We start from the raw sequence: 16615 nt of genomic DNA on the forward strand, positions 1-16615 counted from the left end.
GCAGGAGGGCAGTGGGCCAAATCCTGCCGTGCAAAGCCCTGCTGACATCACAGGGATTAGGAGGGCCGCTAATCAGGGCAGCAGGATTTGTGTCAACTGCTGACTTGGGATACGATGCTGAGTCCCCCAGTGTCAGAAACTCAGGGGAGATCCAAAGTTCCCCTTTGCAGCAGGTAGGGGGTGAGGTGGGGAAAGGGGACGGCGGGTTTCCATCTTCCAGCTGGAAAGGCTCAGTCGAGTCTGATGCTTTCTGTGGGGGTTTGCAGACCAGAGTCGTGTTGTATGTAAGAGGAGCCTTGTGTGTTCAGATTAATACACTGAAAGCACCACGCAGAAGGGCCCTCCTGGCTGCCTGAGTATGTGTTTGCAGACACCTGGATAACCCGCACTGCAGAACCTCTGATGGCAGAACCTCCACAGCGTCCTGAGGCAAAGCATTTCGGTTGTCCTGCTCTTACTATTAGGAACAATTCTCAAATCCATCTTAAATCTCTTAACTCCCAGCCAGACCCAGTACACACCCTCACTGAAATTTCAGCACGTGGCTCTTATCTACAGCAGAGACAGAGAACAGTTATTTGCTTTCCTTCGGCTCAGCTTCTAATATGAAAGATGTTATTTCACCCTCCATCCATCTCTCCTCTAATCCACTCTGGTTTATTTAGCCTACCTACCTGCCTGCCTACATCTGTGTGAAGCTGCTGAACAGAGGGAAGGGAAATGTCTTGCACCCTGCATTTCTGTTTGCATAGTATCACCGAATCACACACTCATTAAGGTTGGAAAAGACCACCAAGATCATCTAATCCAACCATCAACCCTTCACCACTATGCCCATGGAGGATTTGGGTTTTTTTTCCAACAGGATGACATTATGGGAACACACTCATGACCCCTCCACAGGGGCAGGTCCCTAAGCCCACCCGTGTACTGTTTCCCTGGGCAGAGGTGGGCCCTGGACTGCACTTTCCTTCTTTCGAATCCAGACCTTGTGTTGCACTTCCACAGATTTCCAGTCAAATTGTTAGTGCTGTTAGCAAAGGATAAAAACTCCTTCTGGTGTAGTTGCTTTACCTCCTTTCTAGAGAGCAACACATCATGCAGCTGGAGACATGCTGCCGGAGCAGGCTCACTCGATGTACTGGTCTAGCAAACACCTCCTGAACATTTTTTAATGTGACCTGGCAGCAGACCGGGATAAATGGCATGTTCTTTTTCCAGCACTTTGGCCCAAAGTGTGTATTTCAGAGGCTTAAAAGTACAATCAGTCAATTAAATGTGATAAACGAGACCATTTGTCACCAGCATTTTAGCTTTTCTTTTAAAGTATAAAAGGAGATAATGAGCGGGGCTTGAAGAAATCCTTTGTGGTGTTGGGAGCCAAGGGCACATGATATACAGAACGGATTTTCTGCCTCTCCCGTCATGCGAATGAGGTCTGACAATACTCCCCCTCATGACACAGAAATCAGAGACGTTGTTCGGAGAAAAAAATCACTAATGGATGAAGAACCAGTGACATGTTGCAGAGAAGATAAGAAGAGAAATGCACTTAGTTAAGGGAAAGTCTACCCCCATTTGCATTCTTTACGTTCCTATTTTAGAGGCTACTCAAGAGGAACAGAGAAGAAAGCTATGGAGCACTTTTAGCTTAAAAAAAGTCCCAGGTAGTGTAGTTATTTACATACCAACTGCTCATAAGCCAGCATGGTATGCATCCAGGGGCAGGCAGTGGCTGATGGAAAGGAGATACAGATCATTGCTTTTCCCTTGCCTTGCCTTCCCACCCCACAATGGAGAGTGGACGCAACTGCAGTGGGCTATGACAGACAGGGATCCCACACGGGATGGGAGCTGGACGCAGAACTGAAGTGTTTCCATCTATGTAAAAGTAGCACCTTTATTGCTGGCAGCTTCTGAACGCATTTCAGTCTGTACTGTCCTCTTCTGTCAGGTGTATCTAGGAATTAGGAAATGTTTACTGCAGGAGGTGAAACTTCTCTGCACCTGTCATGCTGAACATGAACTTATTCATAGAATCATAGAATGGTTTGTGTTGGAAGGGACCTTTAATATCATCTAGTTCCAACCCCCTGCTATAGGCAGGGACACCTCACTCTGGACCAGGTTGCTCAAAGTCCCATCCAGCCTGGCCTTGAATGCTTCCAGGGAGGGGGCATTCAGAACCTCACTGGGCAACCTGTTCCAGTGTCTCACCACCCTCACAGTAAAGAATTTCTTCCTGATATCTTGTCTAAATCTGCCCTCTTCCAGTTTAGAACTATTTCCTCTCATCCTGTCGCTACTTGCCCTTCCAAAAAGCCCCTCCCCAGCTTTCCTGTAAGCCCCCTGTATTCAGTGTGTTTCACACTGAAGTATGCAGAAATGTGACGTTGCACACATGGGTCAATGTTGTTTCTGCATCCTTTTCCCACTTCCCCTCTGCATCTATCCACCTGTGCTATCATGGCAAAAAATTACTCTTACTTTACTTGCTTTCCTATACTGATCATCAGTTTATTCTGAGGATATTGAGGTTGGAATGCCAGTACATACGATTGTGCACAACCATGAGAAGGCATTTAAGGGGATGAAAACTGCTGACAGTTTGTCTCTGCAAACTATCTTTTATTTATGTCCATACAGTGCTGTCTTGGCAGCATTTGGTCTAGTCCTGGGATTAAAACCTGCCTTCTTGGAAACTTGGGCAGCCTCATACACACCTCTGACACTAAATAAATAATACACACCAAACACAGAAACTTACACTTTTAGGAAAACTTCCCAGCTGTACCAGCACAGTCAGGAGGTATGGAAGGAACTCAAGAGATAGGATCAAAATATTTTTAAAGGGATTAGATGGAAGTAACTTCCAGTCACATCCTAGAGGAGCAAGCACCAAACAGGCGGTTCAGCCAATAGCTCAGTATCAGGTTCACATTGAGTCCGTGAGTTCTCAGCTCAAAAGGATCTTTGTGCATGGCCTCCACAGGGAAACCATTTGATTTCCACCAAAGCTCACAGTTGCTACTTAACAGTAGACCTAACAGTGAGACCTGTGCTAGAGGGGAGCTTCATGAGGCTTCAGGCAACAGTGCTAGAATCATAGAATCAGTCATAGAATGGCTTAGGTTGGAAGGGACCTTAAGGATCATTCAGTCCCACCCTGCTGCCACAGGTAGGGTTCCCATCCACCAGATCAGGCTGCCCAGGGTCCCATCTAACCTGGCCTTGAACACCACAAGGGATGGGGCTCCAGGGTTAGAACCAGACCCTGTTCCGTGCCAGAACCGCCCTTAGATATAGGCTCTGTCCCTGACCCCCTGGGAAGCCCCAGTCCATGGTCTGCCCCTGCTGTGGCTTGCTGTAAGTGTGGGATAATCCTGCCAAAGCCTTTGGTGGGCTGCCCATTTCCTCTCCTTCCGACTCATTTGCTTCCAAAACAAATTCCTGCTACAAAGGCTCAGGCCTGCTTAACTTTGCATTCCTCCTTGTAACACGATGCCTATTTGTGTATGGAGGTGAGCTGGTACAATTCAGTGAACTCTAAAGGAAAAAGATCCCAAGTAATTGTTGGAAGCGACTGGAAAGAAATTCTCCGTGAAACAACATCCTAAAGCAAACAAAAGGCTGCGTGCTTCCGAAGTGTTTGGCTGTGCAATGGTATGTGCTCGAAAGCATGGTGCCTTACCTGTGGGCAGGCAACAACATTGGTCTGAGCTAAGCAAGGAGGATATGGACCCTCTGAGTCTCAAAAATACAAATTTACAACTTCAGGAAGATAGCTTGTAAGAACTCACCATGGTTTTCCTCCTCTTTTTAACTCCATGGAAAGTTCAGCATCTTTAAAACTGCATTAGCCTGCCCGAGGGAGGCTTGTTTTCACATCTCTTCTCAACACAATTTGGAGCAGGGATATCAAAGGCAAAGCAAATCTGGTCCCCTGCTAACTCATATCCACTTGGAGCTGGTCTGAGCAGTTGGAGCTTGCAATGGTGTTCACAAGCTTCTGAAATATTTACTTATCTGACTGACAAGAGAGTTATTTTGTAAGTTATGATGTCTGCAGTTTTGTGTAAACAATTTACAGTGCTGTGATCGATGCTGGGTGCTGTCTGGAGAGCAGCAAAACCAACTGTATATACTAGGCTTTGGTTTGGGAAGTTCAGCACCAGGACTGGGAAGCATTAAGTCTAATAAATAGCAACAGTTAATCATTTGGACTCATGCTGCTTTCGGCACTCGTAAAGCCATACAAACATGACTGAACTAACCCAATGCTTATTGTGCAGCCCTTGGCCAGACGAGAGTCAGGGACCTCTCAGAGGTGTCCGGCATGGTGGTTCCACACCGCTGGCTCCACCAGCAGGGCTGGAGGCCTCATGGTTGCCTCCACTCTTGGTTTGGCCAACCTGGTCTTGAGTTGGTCCTGACCTTGAGTTGGTCCTGGCCTGGGTGCCTGCATCTCCGCCATCAGCGCTTTGACCAATTTTCCTCCAGTGCTGCGTTTTTCTGTGCCCTACCTCAGATCTCTGAGACATCCTGGAGGGATGGGACTTCTACTCCAATGCTTTGGGTCACCTCATCAAAGACCTTTTTTCTGGGTCCATTACAGGTGTGCAGGATTAAGCAGGATTGAAAATCGTAGAATCATAAAATCATTAAGGTTGGAAAAGACCTCTAAGATCTAGTCCAACCACCAAATCATCCAGTTCAACCATCCAAAAATTGTATTCTTTGATGTCAGAGGTGTTTCCAGCTCCACCAGGGCAACACAGGAGTGCAATTGCTTTGGCTTACAGGTGCACACAGCCCAGCTTGTGAGAGAGATACAGATCCATGAGACATCAAAGCACAAAACAGGGGCATGGCCTAATGTCATTCCAAGAGGAAATAAGAGAGTTTGGTTCAGTTCTAGCTGGAAACAAGTAGCTTCCTTTCTGAACCATCAACATTCTTTGTTTCTGGAACTTAAATAACTTGGATGTTTCTGAATTAAAGGAGATAACTGACCCTGGCTCTGACACAAGACGACTTGGTGGATGTGGACAATGGCCACATAAAGGCTTCACATACCCACTTTGGGAAATAAGCTCTTGACAGAGGTATTGATTTAAATGTATTGAACTGCGATACTACATCCATGTTGCTGAAGATGCCTTGTGTGGTGGAGAGGAAAGTACGAAGAGGTCTTTCCAGTTCAGATTGAAAAAAGGAAAAGGATGTCTGAGACAGCCTTTCCACATATTGCACTCACCATGGGAGAAAAGTAATGCTCAATGCCATGCCGATGTTCAAATCTGTTTCTGCAATCATCCTCAGCCACAGAAAAAGACTAATTGATCCCCCAGCTTCACCAATAACATTCATTCTCTAAAGGATATATCTTTTTATTTAGTCTGTTGAAATTTCCACTCAGAACAAGAAGGACCTTGATCAAAACACAGCCTATTTCTTCCTCCCAAGGGACTTTGCAGAGAAACACTGCACTTAAAAAAGCAAGTGAAGGTGCCAAGGGGGACTGGAGGGACTGCAGGCTGATGGCACCGCTCTCAGTCTCCATGGAAATATGTCGTGATGTAATTAGTGATAAAGAACCAGAACAAGAATAAAAATGATTCAGAGAAGCTGTGGTACTTTTCCCCTGTTTAGCTCCCCCGATTAAACCCACATAGAGCCTAGAATGGGAAGGTGGGCTTCAATTATACCTTAGAAACAGCATAATGAATTACCTCCTTTGCACTTGCTTATGTGGGTGAGTAATCCAATTCTTACTCAAGCCTACACTGGCTATGGAGATTTTGCCAATATCTGATTCATCAGGATGCTGGAATAATGTGGAATTAAAAACACAGAAGGACTGTAGGTCTCTACCACTTAGTCTTAAATACTGATTATGTCAGGCAAACTTCTTAACAGATAACATGGAAGTTACCAAATACTTTGTTGAAAGTGTACCTTCAGCTAAAATTAAATATAAGCAAATGTCCTGGTTGGTGAATCTTCTTTTTTAATGTACACTTCCAATTTTGTATTGTTTTTATGTACCAATTTTGTATTATTTTTAATGGTGAGCCCTTATCTAACTTGAGGACTTCATCTGAATAGTACAGAACATTTCATGTGTCTCAAAAGCCTGTTGCTCAGAAAATGCACAGAAGTGCAGGTTTGGAAGTTATAATTTACCTGTTATTGAAAGGTTTGTTTACCATGGGGAATCAGAAATTTAAAGAAATAAAAATACAGGACACTCTTCAGCAGAATTCCACCAAACACAAAGCCCCACTCACCTCAGCTCCCAGCTTTGGACCAGAGAGCCCTCCCTGGTGTCTCCAAGTGCATGTGGGGTTGCACTCCTGGGGACACCATCCACCAGCACCATTCTTTGCACCCACCTGGGGACATCACGCATTTAATCCACAGCTGCTATTGACTACCTGAAATTTTAATCCACATTGTATGTGAAAACAAATGAGTGACTGCGTATGCATGTGCTTCCAGGCTCAGCTGTTGTGTGTATGTAATAGTAGGAAGAGAGGGCTATCAAAGTAGCTTTCCTGCCTCTGAAAGGAGCCTATTCCTGGAAGTTATAGGATTGTTGAGTTCCTAGGACAGAAACAATGTGCCAAAGCTCTGTCCTGCAGCTCTGGCAGTCCTTGGTAGGTGCTGGAGATGAGGTCTGAGAGCCCCATGGAGCAGGCACCAGTGCCTGAGCTACGCGTGCTGCAGCCTCAGCAAAAGGAGGTGCTGGTTCCCAGTGCAGCCATGTGATGGGGAGGCAGATCAAGAAAATAAATAAAATCTGGGGTGCTTTATAAAAGACAATTCTGTACAACAAATTGTAAAGAGCTCAAGAGATGTTACTGTTTAAATAAATATTTAAAGGAGATTCCTCTAATCTTAAACAGAGAGCTGCAGCATGTGGAAAGCAGCACCATTTGATTATAGACATGCAAGAGTCCAAAAGCAAGCCACTGTGAACAAAGGCAGTGGTGAAGAAAGCAATTCCTTTTTGTTCTGTTTCTCCATGGCAGGTTATCAGCAACCCCATTTCTGCTCTGTGTCAAAAGGCAGCAGGGGTAAAAAGCAGTCACAGCAGTGGGCACACTGTGTGAGCCCTTCTGGTGCTTCACCTGATGGGAATGGCTGGGGGTATGGGTAAGAGCAGAGTTTTAGTATGGTGGGCTGTGCGCAATGGGGCAAAGGTGGTTGTGGATGGTCAGGCTTAGCTCATAGAATCGTAGAATCATAGAATTGGTCAGACTGGAAAAGACCTTGAAGATCATCAAGTCCAACCACAACCTAACCATACTACCTAACTCTAACAACCCTCCGCTAAATGATGTCCCTGAGCACCACATCCAATCAGTTTTTAAACACATCCGGGGATGGTGACTCAACCACCTCCCTGGGGAACCTATTCCAGTGCTTAAACACCCTTTCTGTATAGAAGTTTTTCCTGATACCCAACCTAAACTTACCCTGGTGCAACTTGAGGCCATTTCCCCTCGTTCTGTCACCTGTCACCAGTGAGAAGAGACCAGCCCCGCTCTCACTACAATCACCTTTCAGGTATTTGAAGAGATCCCCTCAGCCTCCTCTTCCCCAGACTAAACAGCGCCAACTCCTTCAGTTGCTCCTCACAGGGAATATTCTACAAGGCCTCTGCAAGGGCCTTGCCCTTCTTTGGAACTGCTCTGGCACCTCAATGTCCTTTCTGTACTGAGATGCCCAAAACTGAACACAGTACTCAAGGTGAGGCCTCACCAGTGCCGACTACAGGGGCAGGATTACTTCCCTAGTCCTGCTCACCAGGCCATTCCCGAAACAAGCTGGGATGCCATTGGCCGCCTTGACCACCTGGGCACACTGCTGGCTCATATTCAGTTGACTGTCCATCATGAGGCAGGTTTTAGCCGAGACACAGTCACAGCCTTGATGGTAGAGGGCTGCAAATCAGCTTAAAATGCTGCTTGATTTGACTGGGCTCAGGGAGGGAAACACGGATGAGAGTTTTTTTGTGGCTACAGAGCTCCTTGTGCGGTGAGTTTGGCATGGCCTAAGTTCAGTGTTGTGCTTGATTTGATAGATGTGCCCTGCAGGTAGAAAATGCCAAGGGCATAAACACCCAACCAACAGCAGCAGCAAAGAGAGAAAAAATAAGAGAAACTCACTGCTGAGGGACAAGACATCCAAAGAAATGTGAAAACATGCTAAAAGACTGTAAGCTGTTAAAAACAAACAAACAAACAAAAAAACAACAAACAACTTCAGAGAGTTTGAGAGTTTGAGATTATTAGGAACTTTTGTATGTTGTAATCTTATACATGGATTTCGGATATGTGATTCACAAGGGTATTGTAATTAATAGAAAAGGACCTACAGGAATATTTGACACTTGCCTCAGAGTGGGAGACCTGAATTTACGTCTGGGTGAGGGTTCCCCAAATGATCTTTGCCAGTGCAAAAGGGTGAAACACTCATTTTCCTCACCCTTTCCTGTAGTCTCCTTCTTTTGCCTCTCCTTATCCTTGCATCTGAAGAGAGGGAAGAGCCCCTGCACAAAGTAGGATGTGAATGACATGGGAGAATACTGTTTGGATTATTAGGATGTTTGCTACAAGAATACTCAGCCATGGCTGTATCTTGTTAGGAGACAAAATATGTGCAACTTTTCATGAAGAATCTTTTCCTGTGTCTCACCTTATCCCACACCACTGGGCTACAGAATAACATAAAGACAAACTTATATCTGCAGCACAACTACAGGAAGGTTGCAGGCCTCCCTAAGGGTTGTGGTGAGCCTGAATCTCTCCAGACATGGGATGTGGAGATCTCGAAGGTGCTATACAACTGTCTTCTGAAATCCAAGCCCTGGTGTGGCTCAGAATAGGAGACCTGGCCCGTGCAGCCTGTGGAGACCAGGAGTCTGCGGAGTAGGGCAAAGCAGAATGTTTGGAAAATAGCATTAACTTCTGAGAGAAAATAGCACATATTTCATTACTGTATGGAAACGTAAGAAATAGGAATTGTACAAAAGCCTCACTTCATTCATTGAGAAACTGCAAAAAGAATTTCATACACTTTAGCAAAGATCATGTCCCAAGGCACAGCACTGTTGAACTAGTCATGTCACACAGGCTAGAGTAATTCAACCAAAATTGTAGGAAGAACATGATGGGATAAAGTCAGATGCTAGCTGTGAATAGAGCTGGGGTAGGAGTAGGTCTGAGTCTCAAGTAATTTACAAGCAATGAAGGTTTGGGGTTTGCACCCATGAGATGACCTCACTGTGAAAGGAGGTGTCTGAACCAGCGAGGGCTGCAGGTTAGGAGGCAGCAGCACTTCCAGAGCTGTGCAAGAGACCTTGCATACGACCACCCACCAGCATCATTAATGGCGTTAGTCTCCATGTGTAGTCAGTATATGGGAGCTGTAACAGTGACGTCTTCCTAGAGTTCTTCCTTTTGAAGTTCTTCCTAGAGAAATTGACAGTTTCCACACGGGCATCACCTATGAGCATCTCTGGTCCTTTGGCTCTTCTGCTGCCCACTCCCAAGAAGCTGTGGCTGTTCATCTGGTCATTGCTCCCACACTGCCTTGCACACCAGAGCCCTGATGTGAACGTGGTGGTCCCAGGAGTTGATATGGATGAAACACTGCTGCCTGTTTCTGTGAAAGGAGAGGCCATGCAAGATGCTCCATAGCTGGTAGCTCTACAAGAAGTGAAAGAAACCACTGCTTCCTGCAGCTCTGGTGGGAAGGGAAGAGAGCAGACTGCAGCTCCCTACCTTCCAATGTGGAACTCACATCAAGTGGCAAAATGGAAACCCTGACATTTCACCATCTGCCTGCATATACTGCATAAGTATTGCATACAGAAATAGGCTGTGAGAGTACTGTTAAGACTGAAAAACCCATGAGATAAGAGATGCTAGAACTAGGACTCCCTTGTGCTATGCGTTATGATACATTTTAGAAGACCACCCATGATTTTGCCAGAGATCTCAGCTTTAATCCACTGTCCAGAGTGGACAGTCTTCACTAAGATGTTATACAGGGTTGTGTGTTCTCTTTAGTGCTCAGGGTGGTCCTAGGCTTTAATCCAAGTTTCCCCCTGTATAAAGAAGACCGATTTTTCACAACAGTGACAATCTCCGTATAGTCCCTGAGTGCTTCACAGCATTTATCATAGAATTGAAGCACAGAATCATTAAGGTTGGAAAAGACCTCCAAGATCATCCAGTCATCCACCTACCACCAATATTGCCCACTAAATCATATCCTTAAGTACTACATCTATACGTTTCTTGACCACTTCCAGGGATGGTGACTCCACCACTTCCCTGGGCAGCCTGTGCCAATGCCTGCCCACCCTTTCTGAGAAGAAATTCTTCCTAATATCCAATCTGAACCTCTCCTGGCACAAATTAAGGCCACTCCCTCTTGTCCTATCACTCCTACCTGTGAGAAGAGGCCAACCCCAGTCTTGTCACAACCTCCTTTCAGGGAGTTGTAGAGTGATAAGGTCTCCCCTGAGTTTCCTCGTCTCCAGACTGAGCAATCCCAGTTCCCTCAGCTGCTCTCTGTAAGTCTTGTGCTCCAGAGCCCTCACAGCTTCATTGCCCTTCCCTGGACACACGTCAGGGCCTCAGTGTCTTTCTTGTAGTGGGGGCCCAAAACTGGACTCAGTACTTGAGGTGCGGTCTCACCAGGGCTGAGAACAGAGAGATGATCACCTCCCTGCTCCTGCTGGCAACACTATTTCTGATACAAGCCAGGATGCCATTGGCTTTCCTGGCCATCTGAGCATACTGCTGGCTCATAGCTGAGCGTTGACCATCACCCCCAGGTCTATTTCTTCCACACAGCCTACCAGGCTCTCTCCCCCAAGCCTGTAGCATTGCCTGGGGTTGCTATGGCCAAAGTGCAGGACCCAGCATTTGGTCTTGTTGAACTTCATCCCATTGGCTTCAGCCCAGTATTCCGGACTGTCCAGGTCTTTCTGTAGGGCCTTCCTACCCCCAAGCTCATGAACACTTCCCCACAACTTGGTTTCACCTGCAAACTTACTGAGGGTACATTCAATTCCCTCATACAAGTTGTCAATAAACATATTACCACTTGTGACCAGTTGCCAACTGGATTTAACTCCATTCACTGCCACTCTCTGGGCCTGGCTATCCAGCCAGTTTTTCACCCAGCAAACGGTGAACCTGTCCAAGCCATGGGCTGCCGGAGTCTCTAGGAGAATGCTATGGGAGACTGCTGAAGTCTAGGTTGACTGTGTTGACAGCCTTTCTCTCATCCACCAGGCAGGCCACCCAGTCATAGAAGGAGATGAGGTTGGTCAAACAGGACCTGTCTTTCATGAACTCATGCTGGCTGGGCCTGATCCCCCAGTTGTCCAGCACATGTTGTGTGATTGCCTTCACGATGATCTGTTCCATAACCCTCCCTGGCACTGAGATCATGCTGACAGGCCTGTAGTTTCCCAAGCTATGCTACGAGCCGGGGTGTGATGGTGCTTCAGCTGCCTGAACCAAAAGATCACAGAGGCAAAGGAAAGGCACGCAGGCAGGCAGCTCAATCACATTAAGCCCCATTTTGCCAGAGTTTGGCTGGGGAACAGGGCTGTCCAGTCCCTGCAGAGCTGTGGGAGTAGCAGAAGCTTGGTAGCACCCCTGGGTGCACAGGAACTTTGGGGTCAGCTCTGGGATCTACTGGGGCAGTGGGCTGGGCTCACTCGCTGGAAGAAATCTCAGCAGATTTTGACTACTGAGCCCTAGCATGTCCTTAATAACTTGCTATTTTTTGCCTCCAAAGTCTATCACGAGGCCAAATTGGAGGAGATTTACAAAGTAAGAAAAAACAATAATAAAACAAGCCACAGTCCTGACACAAAGCTCAGACCCTGCCAAATTTCAGATCTCTACTCCAAAGTGCAGAGAAATAACAGCTATCCAGAAGGATCACCAGCTTCTCCTCCTGTTTTTCCCTTTTTTTTTTTTTTTTTTTTTTCAGTTGGACAACAATGCCTTTTTCCCCTATGTTCATTCTTGGAAATAGCTGGACAGTTTTGGCTGAAATTTTCCAGAAAAGAACTTAGCCTGAGGCAGACAATCAAGTAGGAAAAGTTCAGTCTGAATGATTCTAGTCTGGCAAAGTTATAAGCAACTGTGAATGTGGTCTTATAGCAGGGCATGTTCGGGTAGTCTTAACCGTAGGAGTTAAACATGGTCCCAACTTTGTCACATTCAAAGCTATAAAAGCGAATGATGCTGTTCCATTCAGGTGTGTCATATCGTGATTCTGATTTGTCACCAGGAAAAAGCGTTAATGCAGTCATCCCACTGAGCCTTCCCACACCCTTCCCACTTGAACAGCTCTTTCCAACGAACAACTGGTCATACAGAAAACACACTTCCCTCGCCTCCAGTATTTGCGTTTGAGCTTCTGCTTCTTGGATGAGGCAGCTGATGCTAAAATGGGATTGCTCTCTGAACTAACGTATTCAAAATTAATAGAAGAAGTAAAGCAACACACTCCTCTGGCAGTTTCCCATGCATATTTTCCATGAAAGTTCATTTTTCCACATGAACAAATTGTGAGTATGTGGGGGATTTTCACTGAATCTTGATATGGAGCTTAGAATTCTTGGCACTGCTCTGGGAAGTTGAAATGACATCAGCTCAACTTTCTATATTGAAATTTTATAGTTGCTGCCTGACCACATTTCTTTGTTCTGCGCATATTCTCTCTCCTCTGAGCTGCCTCTCTGCCGTGGCATGTGGTACACAACAACTGTGAAAAAGCCCCACGCCAGGAACCCAGATGGTGAAGCCACATCATTTCCTCTGGGACTAAACAGTGGTGCCGGCTTAGGGGAAGAGGTTACCTTTGCCAGCCAAGAGCTCCCTGCAGCACGGCAGCTCAGTGCTACAAGGGACCTGGCACAGCATCCTCCTCCTCCTTCCTCTGGAGGGTGGCACAGGAATGGGACAGTGGGACCGGGGGGAACTGCAGGCATGGACACTGTGAGAAACCATCCCACCTCACTCAAGGGAGGGAAGAAGGGGAAAAGAAAGAAGAGAGGGTGAGAGATGAGGCTCCTCGAGGCTGGTGAGCATCACCTGGAGCAGCACTGCCTTGCTGGAGGGAAGGAATGTGTGCCCTCTCCTCAGGGTGGGAAGCAGCAGCACACTTTAAAATTAAACAAAAATCTGAGTGTTGGTGTTCCTGTATTATCCCTCCATGCAGGTGTGCTGTGCTCGGGGTGCCCCATGACTCCTGTTGGAACACGGTGAGTTAACAGAGTCAGCACAGGGAGCACAGCACCACACCGCCACACAGACATCCTTCTCCCTGCCTGGATTTCGGCTAAAAGCAGATTTCAAGATAAAGATGATGCTTTCCTGCATCCTCTGGGACTTGGAAAGTCCTAAGAGCAAATAAAGGCAGATAATTATCTGGCACGCCGCATCCCAACATTCCTGAATACACTGCGCCTGTGTTAGTGTGAGGGTCGCACCGCCACGTCCCGTGCACAGCCCTCACACAGCACACAGCCCTCACACAGCACACAGCCCTCACACAGCACACAGCCCTCACACAGCCCCCAGCCCAGAGCCCCCAATGCCTGCAGGGCTGCAGCCCGCCTGGATCGCAGCAGTGCCCGGCGCTGTCAGTGCTCCATCTCCTACACCGTGGTGAGAGCTGCCGCCGCCAGATTACCATTTCACCATTTCTCAGCTGTATGGGAACAGCCGCGGGAGCAGATTAACAGTTAAAGATTGTGAAGCCGTTTGCCAAAAGCTTCTCGCTACAGAAGCAGCAGCGTTTTCACAGTCGCATTTGCAATGGTATTTTCACAGTCACATCGGTAGGCTCCTTTAGTATCCATGCAAACACACACAGAATGCAGCAAATCTTTACCTGGTGTGCAGGCAGGAGAGCCCCCGCCGTGCTCTCCTGGATCAGCAGCGGGGTGGGGAGCAGCACCACGAGAGCCCCTTGGGCACATCCATCGGTGCAGTTGTGTGACTCCCGCTCGCGGCTCTAAGTTTGCGCTCTGAATGGAGGCTGTGTTATTTTAACCACAGGATTTCTGGTGATGGGGGAGGAGAGATGGATTAGGTACGTTGCAGCCTAATGCTTCGCAACTACCTCGGTTGCAACGAACTACTTTAAGCCCGATGTAAATAAGTGCTGTGAAGATATAAATTTTAAGAGCCCGCTCACCAGTTATGCCTAAACTAACATGCTAAATAACTGCGGAAAATTCCAGAGGAATAAGATAACATACTTCTGTGTTCTTTCCTAAATAAAAGGCATGTGTGGAATTCCATGCTAGATACTGAGACAAGTGAGAGATAGCAGATGAACTGTGCAAAGCAGGCTCTGCAAGGTGCCGTGCCTCTGGAAGTGATATTCCCAGCACCTGTTGGCATGGATTTCATCAGACATCAGTGCAAATTGCTTTTTCATGGCTTGTAAAAAGTACGGCTACGAGGGATTTGTATATAGCATTTCAAAAAACATCACAAATAAAGCGCTTCAAGGAAAAAAACGTTTGAGAAGGCCGTCGGGGCTGTAGAAGGGGAGCACAGGTATTAGCACGCTGAGTAAGTGCCACCTCCAGCAGGGCTGCTGGGCTGATCACCTCCTGTGGCTCACAGATTGCTATGGAGATGGTCAGATGCAGGCAGCACTGTGTGCCCAGGGAGCTGGTGTGGCAGCTGTGCTTTTTTTTTCAGTCCAGCTCCAAATCCTCATTGTTTCCTGCTCTGTGACACCTCTGTGCCTCAGCTGTCACCGCACAGCCCTGGCTCCCAGGTCCACCTCCAGCTGCCAGCTCAGGAACACAGATCTGGTGAGTGCTGGGGAGGAGTGTTGTGTAAATAAAGCACTCCTTAATGTTTGAGCTGAACCACGGGGAAGGATGAATGCAAAACGCTGGAGGAAAGATAAGCAAGTTCCCTTTTGTCTCTGACAACAGAGGCTTCACGAGCACAATTTTAATTCCATTTTGGATAAAACCTGCCTCTATAAATAACATTATCTTGCCCTTACATAACACTTTTCATCCTGAAGCATTCCCAAGTGCTTTGCAGATGTAATCAGCCCATCAGAGAACCGCCAGCAGGCATCCCTGCCTGCGGAGCTGGAAGCAGTCCGGCTGCCACCACAGCGTCCTGCGCCTGGCTGCTGTGTCCTGTGGTGCCTGTGGGCTCTGGGAGAGCTCAGCCTGAGGTCTGGTCCAGTGCCTTGAACAACCAGTGTGGGCAGGAGCGTTCTGATCCATCACCCAGTGGGTCCTCAGGAAGGATGAAGGCCTCTGATTCACGGGATGATAGAAACAGAAATGCTTGCTTTGGAAGGGACCCTCAAAGGCCATTCGGTCCAACCCCCCTGCAATGAACGGGGACCCCTACACTGGATCAGGTGTTCAGAGCCCCATCCAGCCTGACCTTGGGTGTCTCCAGGGATGGGGCATCCACCACTTCTCTGGGCACCCTGTGCCAGTGCCTCACCAGCCTTATTGTAAAAAAACATCTTCCTTATTTACAATCTAAATCTCCCTCTTTTAGTTTGAAACCATTTCCTCTTGTTTGTAACCATTTCCCCTTAGCAGGCTGGTTCACCTGCCGTGGAACATGCTCTGGAGATGCTGAGCTTCCCATGTGCCCAGCCTGACTCAGCTGAGCTTGCTTTTGGCCTTGGGAGCAGGGACTGGACTGGGATCCCAGCATCTGTGCCAGCAACGTGCAGGGCTGGGCACCAAGCTGGAGCCTCCCAGTTGGCAGAGATAGCGGTGTGTCAGGCACTGGACCTGTGCACCAACACTGCAAGCTGCTGGACAGCCCTGCAGGAAGAAAATGACGCCTTTTTTCCCTGTGCTTTTGTGCTCCACTTGGAAAGCAGAGTTTTGCTTGCACAAAGATTTCTGTGCTGCAGAGGGGTATATTTTCAATTTTTGCTTAGCTGGCTAGATGGGAAACAGTGGGAGGAAGAGAGGACAACAGAAGTTCCTCTGCAGGTTGACCTGAGAAGAGCCCATTTTTTTCCAGAGAAACTCAAAGAAAACTCAGAACCAGTGGGGGTTAGAGAAAGCAAAAGTATTCTGGATCAGCATTTGATCCTAACGTATGGTTTCACTTTTGAATCTGTCTCTTAGGTCAGACTGAGACTACACTTAATTTACAAAGAAACAGCACTTTAAAAGCAAACAAAAAGGAAATGAAGATTTTGATTTCCAAAATGGCAAGGCAAGGCATTCCGCCTTCCGCACTGCTGCTGTGTCTTAGCGGTGAGATGGGTTCGGTGTCCGTTTCCCTCCTCCCAAACAAGTCAGTGAATTGGACCCAAATGCACAAACTGTTTTGTTCAAGTCTGCGTAGCTTTGAAAAATAAATAAATAAAATAGTTCTGTCTGAAACCTTTGCCGGATTTATACCCTGAGACAGCAGCCAGCGTCTGGAGGCCAAACACCTGCCCAGGGACAAAGCTTGCCCAACAGCTTAGAACTTAGTCGGAATGGCTGTTTTGCAAATGTAAATGGCAACAAACTATTGCCTGCCAATGAGAGGAACCCCCCCTTTCAGCACCCTCTGCA

At 47.2% G+C, this 16615-nt stretch overlaps 1 protein-coding gene across 1 annotated transcript in view; it reads right to left on the reverse strand.

Moving 5' to 3' along the window:
* The window catches only part of KIAA1462 (junctional protein associated with coronary artery disease), a 57566-nt gene extending 43485 nt beyond the window's left edge, over positions 1-14081 (reverse strand). The window contains exon 1 of the mRNA XM_025148359.3: positions 13936-14081. The gene's annotated coding sequence lies outside the window, so the exon portion shown is untranslated. The remainder of the gene's footprint in view (positions 1-13935) is intronic.
* Between the last annotated feature and the right edge of the window lie 2534 nt (positions 14082-16615).

The sequence above is a fragment of the Gallus gallus genome, chromosome 2 (genome assembly GCF_016699485.2).
Source record: "Gallus gallus isolate bGalGal1 chromosome 2, bGalGal1.mat.broiler.GRCg7b, whole genome shotgun sequence".
Lineage (NCBI taxonomy): Eukaryota > Metazoa > Chordata > Aves > Galliformes > Phasianidae > Gallus > Gallus gallus.